At 55.6% G+C, this 6,567-nt stretch overlaps 1 protein-coding gene across 2 annotated transcripts in view; it reads right to left on the bottom strand.

The window, feature by feature from the left end:
- LOC137419629 (uncharacterized) overlaps positions 1–6,567 on the bottom strand; it is a 130,314-nt gene that overhangs the window by 123,202 nt on the left and 545 nt on the right. The gene's annotated exons all lie outside the window — the stretch shown is intronic.

The following is a 6,567-nucleotide window of genomic DNA, read 5'->3' as shown; positions in this document are numbered from 1 at the left end:
TATATATATATATATATATATCATATATATATATATCTATATATATATATATATATATAGATATATATATATATATATATATATATATATATATTATATATATATATGTATATATATATATATATATATATATATATATATATATATATATATATATATATATATATATATATATATTATATATATATATATATATATATATATATATATATATATATATATATATCTCTCTATATGCACATACATACATACAAGTGAATCTGTTAGTACGGCAGAGAGGTGAAATATTTGGAAGAATTGTGACTTTAACTGTGTGCCAACTCTCATGCTTGTATCATCAGAGTATGCCCTCAGGAAGATATTTGGCAAAAGGGCCATCGCAGATTTGTCCTGTGACAAAAATGGTGGCCATTTTTCAAAATGGCCTCCATTGTTTGTTATTTTACATATATTTGGTACATTACTGTGAATAAACTGTTGTGGACATACAAGCTTGACATTTGGCACATAATTAAAGACCCCTAACTATAGGGTTATCATATAGTTGTCCTGTGACAACAATGTTTTTAAAATGGCCACCATTTATATGGTATATTATGGTATATGGTATATTGTAGCGGCTGCCGCTGGGGTTACACAATCGCCTTGCACCTATCAAGGACGCGGAGCGATCACCAGGCCGGGCTCGTCCAGGACGCCCGGGCAGGCCCGCGCTCGACTTGCCAGGCCTCGGTCGGGACGCCCGGGCAGGCTCGCCCTCAACTTGCCAGGCCGCAGCCGGGACGCGGGCCACGCCCCCCTGGCGCCAGGCCTGGGCAAACCCCCTGGCGGAATAGATATATATTGCTGACCGTAAAACGTTTTTCCCAGAGTGCCTGAGTGTTTGATTCAAATAAAGCAGCTCAGATGAATTCAAGCTTTTTGTCGCGTCCATTCTTTCGATCGACGTAGGAGCCACAGCTCCTTCATTGGTGACCTACCGACATGGACACGGCAGTGACGCTTAAACTGCCTACCTTCTGGGAGGCTCACGCAGCTGTTTGGTTCGCTCAGGCGGACTCTCAGTTCGCCCTGCGAGGCATCACCGCGGACGACACCCGCTTCCACCATGTTGTGGCGGCGCTTGGTTCCGCCACCGCGGCCCGCGCCTTGAGCCTCCTCGAGCACCCGCCGGCTGCTGACAAATACGGCGCGATTAAGAAGCTTCTCCTCGATGCTTTCGCCCTCCCAGCGGCGGAACGCGCACGGCGCCTGCTCGATTTGCCTGAGCTCGGCGACACGCGCCCTTCCGAGCGAATGGACTACATGCTTTCGCTGCTCGGCGAGCACTCTCCGGCATTCCTGTTCCGGGAGCTGTTCCTCCGTCTGCTGCCTAACCCGGTACGCCTCGCCCTGGCAAGCACGACGATCACAGATCCCCGGGCCCTTGCCAGAGAAGCCGACAAAATCTCCGCCGCGGGACAGCGCATCGCAGCGGCGACATGGGACCCGCCGCCGCCTGATGCACCATCCATGGCGCCCGAGCACCCGGCGCGTTCGACGGCCGAACTGCCGACGCCATTGGCGGGCGCTATACCGAGCCGACCACGTCCAGCACGACGTCCGAAGCCTCCACCCGACCAAGCGTGGTGTTCCTATCATGCCAGGTTCGGACAGAAGGCCCGGACATGCCGACCCCCCGTGCACCTTCGGCGGGTCGGGAAACGGCCAGGCCGGCGTTCATTACCTGCCATGAGCGCCGGCCACAGTCACACGGGCAACTTACTGTTCATCACGGACAAAGCGTCCGGACGGCGCTTCCTGTGCGACACCGGCGCCCAACTGAGCGTCATGCCCGCCTCTGACCAGGACAGGCAATCCGCGGTTTGCGGCCCCTCCTTAGTTGCGGCCAACGGATCGACTATCCGCACCTTCGGCCCGCGCAACGTCACCCTCTGCTTCGGCGGCCAACGCTTTGCTTGGACGTTTGTAACCGCCAACGTGCCCATGGCTCTGCTAGGCGCCGACTTCCTCTGCGCACACGGACTGCTGGTGGACGTCCAACGGCGTCGTTTAATCAACGCTGAAACCTTCAGCTCCCTGGTATGCACATTAAGCAGCTCCGCGCCGACCGAGCTGGCATGCGCCGTCCCGGCGGCGAACGAGTTTGCTCGCCTGCTCGCGGAGTTCCCGGCCCTCACGCGGCCGACGTTTTCGGCCGTCGCAGTACGGCATGGGATCGAGCACCACATACCAACCACGGGCCCGCCGGTCTACGCCAGGGCCCGCCGCCTCGACCCAGCCAAGCTTGCCGTTGCGAAGGCCGAATTCGACGCGTTGGAGCACCTCGGCATCGTGCGGCGCTCCGATAGCGCGTGGGCCTCGCCACTGCACATCGTGCCAAAGCCGGGGGGTGGATGGCGCCCGTGTGGCGACTACCGCCGTCTTAATGACGCTACAACACCCGACAGGTACCCGATCCCGCATATCCAAGACTTCTCCGCCCGTCTGGCGGGACGGGTCATTTTTTCGAAAATTGATCTCATACGGGGATATCACCAGGTACCTGTCAGGGCGGCCGACGTCCCTAAAACGGCAGTCATCACGCCGTTCGGCTTATTCGAGTTCTTGCGGATGCCGTTTGGTCTCAAGAACGCGGCTCAGGCGTTCCAGCGCTTGATGGACGGCGTGCTGCGTGACCTGCCGTTCCTTTTCGTTTACCTGGACGACATCCTCGTCGCCAGCACGTCCCGGGCCGAGCACCTCCTCCACCTCCGAACGCTGTTCGGGCGCCTCAGCGAGCACGGCCTCATCGTCAACCCGGCCAAATGCCACTTCGGCACGACGGCCGTTGATTTTTTGGGCCACCACATCACCAAGAACGGGGCTGTGCCGCTGCCAACCAAGGTCGAGGCCATCACCACTTTCCCGCGTCCCCGCACCATAAAGGCCCTGCAGGAATTCCTGGGAATGGTGAATTTTTATCACCGCTTCGTGCCCCGCGCTGCTCAACTCATGCGGCCCCTCTACGAAGCCCTCCGGGGCAAGCCGGCCAAGCACGACATCGCCTGGTCCGCAGCAATGGATGCGGCCTTCCAAAGCTCAAAGCGGGCCCTCGCCGACGCAACACTGCTCGCTCACCCGGTGCTCAACGCTCCCATCGCCCTCACCACGGATGCCTCCGACTACGCGGTGGGCGCCGTACATGAGCAATGGGTGAACGGGGTTTGGCAGCCACTCGCTTTTTTCAGCCGGCAGCTCCGGCCGAACGAGCTCAAATACAGCACGTTTGACCGGGAGCTCCTCGGTCTACACCTGGCCGTCCGCCATTTCCGCCACCTCCTGGAGGGCCGACCTTTCACGGCGTTCGTCGACCACAAGCCGTTGGTTTACGCCATGGCCAAGGTCACGGAGCCATGGTCGGCCCGCCAACAGCGCCACCTCTCCGCCGTGTCGGAGTTTACCACGGACATCCGGCACGTCGCCGGCAAAAACAACGCCGTGGCCGACTGTCTTTCCCGGGCCAGCGCGAACGCGGTCCACCTGGGCGTGGATTTTGCGCTTATGGCGGCGGACCAAACCACCGACACCACGGTGCAAGCCCTCCGGGCGGCGGACACGGGCCTCCGCCTGGCCGACATCCCCTGCGCGGACACTGTCCTGCTCTGCGACGTCTCCCAAGGCCGGCCTCGCCCCATCGTGCCCGTCACCTGGCAACGCCGCATCTTCGCCTCCCTCCACGGCCTTTCCCACCCGGGCCGGAAAGCTTCCCAGAAGCTGGTGTCGGCGCGTTTCGTCTGGCACGGCCTTCGTCGGGACGTCCGCGATTGGACCAGCGCCTGCACCGCCTGCCAACGGGCCAAGGTCCACCGACACACCCAGGCCCCGCTGGCACCTTTCACCGTGCCCGAACGACGTTTCGACCACGTCAACGTGGATCTGGTGGGCCCCCTTCCCCCATCACGAGGGTTCACACACCTGCTCACCATGGTGGACAGGACCACCAGGTGGCCGGAGGCCGTTCCCCTCGTCTCCACCACCACCGCCGACGTGGCGCAGGCCTTCATCGCCACCTGGGTCGCCCGCTTCGGCGCACCGGCGGACATCTCGTCAGACCGCGGACCACAGTTCACCTCTGAGCTGTGGGGCGCGGTCGCCCGCAACCTGGGGGTCAAGCTCCACCGTACTACGGCCTACCACCCCCAAGCAAACGGGTTGTGCGAGCGATTCCACCGCTCCATGAAGGCCGCGCTCATGGCCGGCCTTCAAGACGGCGGTTGGGCCGACCGGCTGCCGTGGGTCCTTTTGGGCCTTCGCACGGCCCCCAAGGAGGACCTCCAGGCATCCACCGCCGAGCTGGTCTATGGCCAGGTGCTACGCGTCCCGGGCGAATTCGTGCCCGACGCTACCAGCCCCTGGTCCGCAGCTCGCCAGCGCTCGGACCTCCAGGAGGCCGCCCGACGGTTTGCCCCCGTGCCGACATCCCACCACGGTGACCCCCAGTCCTACGTCCCCCCAGCACTCCGCACCGCGGAGTATGTTTTTGTGCGTCACGACGCACATCGGCGGCCACTCCAGCCGCCGTACGACGGGCCCTTCCGGGTGCTGCGACGGGACGACAAGTCGTTCGTCATCGACATCGGCGGCAGGTCGGACCGGATTGCAGTGGACCGCCTCAAGCCGGCGCACGTGGACGTCGACCACCCACCACGGGTGGCCCTCCCGCCGCGGCGAGGCCGCCCCCCGTCCACGGTGCCCCCCACTCGACCGCCCACCACCTCACCGGACCCCCTCCCACGACCCGCCAGGGGTCGCTTCGGCCGGGTCATCAGGACCCCCCTCAAGTTGACCCTGCCGGTGCAAGTCGATTCTGGGGGGACGTGTGTAGCGGCTGCCGCTGGGGTTACACAATCGCCTTGCACCTATCAAGGACGCGGAGCGATCACCAGGCCGGGCTCGTCCAGGACGCCCGGGCAGGCCCGCGCTCGACTTGCCAGGCCTCGGTCGGGACGCCCGGGCAGGCTCGCCCTCAACTTGCCAGGCCGCAGCCGGGACGCGGGGCCACGCCCCCTGGCGCCAGGCCTGGGCAAACCCCCTGGCGGAATAGATATATATTGCTGACCGTAAAACGTTTTTCCCAGAGTGCCTGAGTGTTTGATTCAAATAAAGCAGCTCAGATGAATTCAAGCTTTTTGTCGCGTCCATTCTTTCGATCGACGTAGGAGCCACAGCTCCTTCAATATGGTATATTAATTTGTATAAACTGTTGTTTGAATCATACAAGCATGGTATTTGGTACACAGTTAAATATTCTGACTATAAGAGGCATCACAGATGTGTCCAATAAAAATGGCGCCCAATTTTTAGTACGGCAGATATGTGAAATATTTGGGAGAATTGTGCCTTTGATGATACAAGCACGAGAGTTGGCACACAGTTAGACTGTGCCCTAAGGAAGATATTTGGCTGTAGGGCCATCACAGAATTGCCCTGTGACAACAATGGCGGCCGTTTTTCAAAAAAAGACAAATCTGCGATGGCCCGATTGCCAAATATCTTTCTTAGGATATACTCTGACTGTTTGCCAAATGCCATGCTTGTATCATCAAAGGCACAATTCTTCCACCTATCTGCCATACTATGTTGAAAATTGATGAGTTATAGTCAGGTTCACTCCGTTTTTCCATTCAAAATTTTGGTAGATTAGCAAAACTATACATTTTTGGAATATTCAGAGCATGAGGAATCCAAAAATTAATGTTTACATTTGCGTAGACACCTTTGCGAAAATGACACACAGGACAGTGATGAAGATCTGTAAAAGCATATTCCTGAACGGTATAGACCTCGTAGATCCTGTGTATAGGACTTATAGTTCAATCTGATACTACCTATAACTTCCTATAACAACCTATAACTTCAAAGGACTTGCAATATCATGTATTATGTAATACAGTTATATCACAAATATAAAGACAATGGTTTTCAATTACCTTTGTTTGTTGCTTTTCTATAATCCTGAGCACTATTTTGAGGCCTTTATTGGATTCCTTGACCCAGAAAACATAGGATTAGCATATTTAATTAAGTCTCTAGGTTGACTAGAAGCCGAGATCGCGCAAAATATGTATATTATGGCGGCCATTTTCAAAATCCAAAATGGCGGCCATGCAGGTGTCTGTGCAAATGCCAACATTGATTTTCAGATTCTCCATGCTCTGAAGATTCCAAAAATGTACAGGTTTGCTAATCCCAAATTTTTGAAAGAAATTATATTTGTTAACATAGTGAACCTGACTATCTTCATCACTGTCCTGAGGGTCATTTTCGCAAAGGTGTCTACGCAAATGTCAACATTAATTTTTGGATTCTTCATGCTCTGAATATTCCAAAAATGTATAGTTTTGCTAATCTACCAAAATTTTGAACGAAATTATATTTGTTAACATAGTGAACCTGACTATTATGTCACCAAGACCCAAGACCTATTCCCCTCAAAAAAAAAAGAAGCTACTTCCAGTTTCACGCACCGCTGATGCAGTGCCCCGTTTCCGGGATGCCGGTACTCATTTTTCCGATTTCAAAAAG

Source organism: Myxine glutinosa, chromosome 1 (assembly GCF_964187855.1).
Source record: "Myxine glutinosa chromosome 1, kmMyxGlut1.1, whole genome shotgun sequence".
In the NCBI taxonomy this organism is placed as follows: Eukaryota; Metazoa; Chordata; class Myxini; order Myxiniformes; family Myxinidae; genus Myxine; species Myxine glutinosa.
The sequence above is the reverse complement of the archived record's forward strand: the minus strand, read 5'-3'. Positions and strand labels throughout refer to the sequence as shown.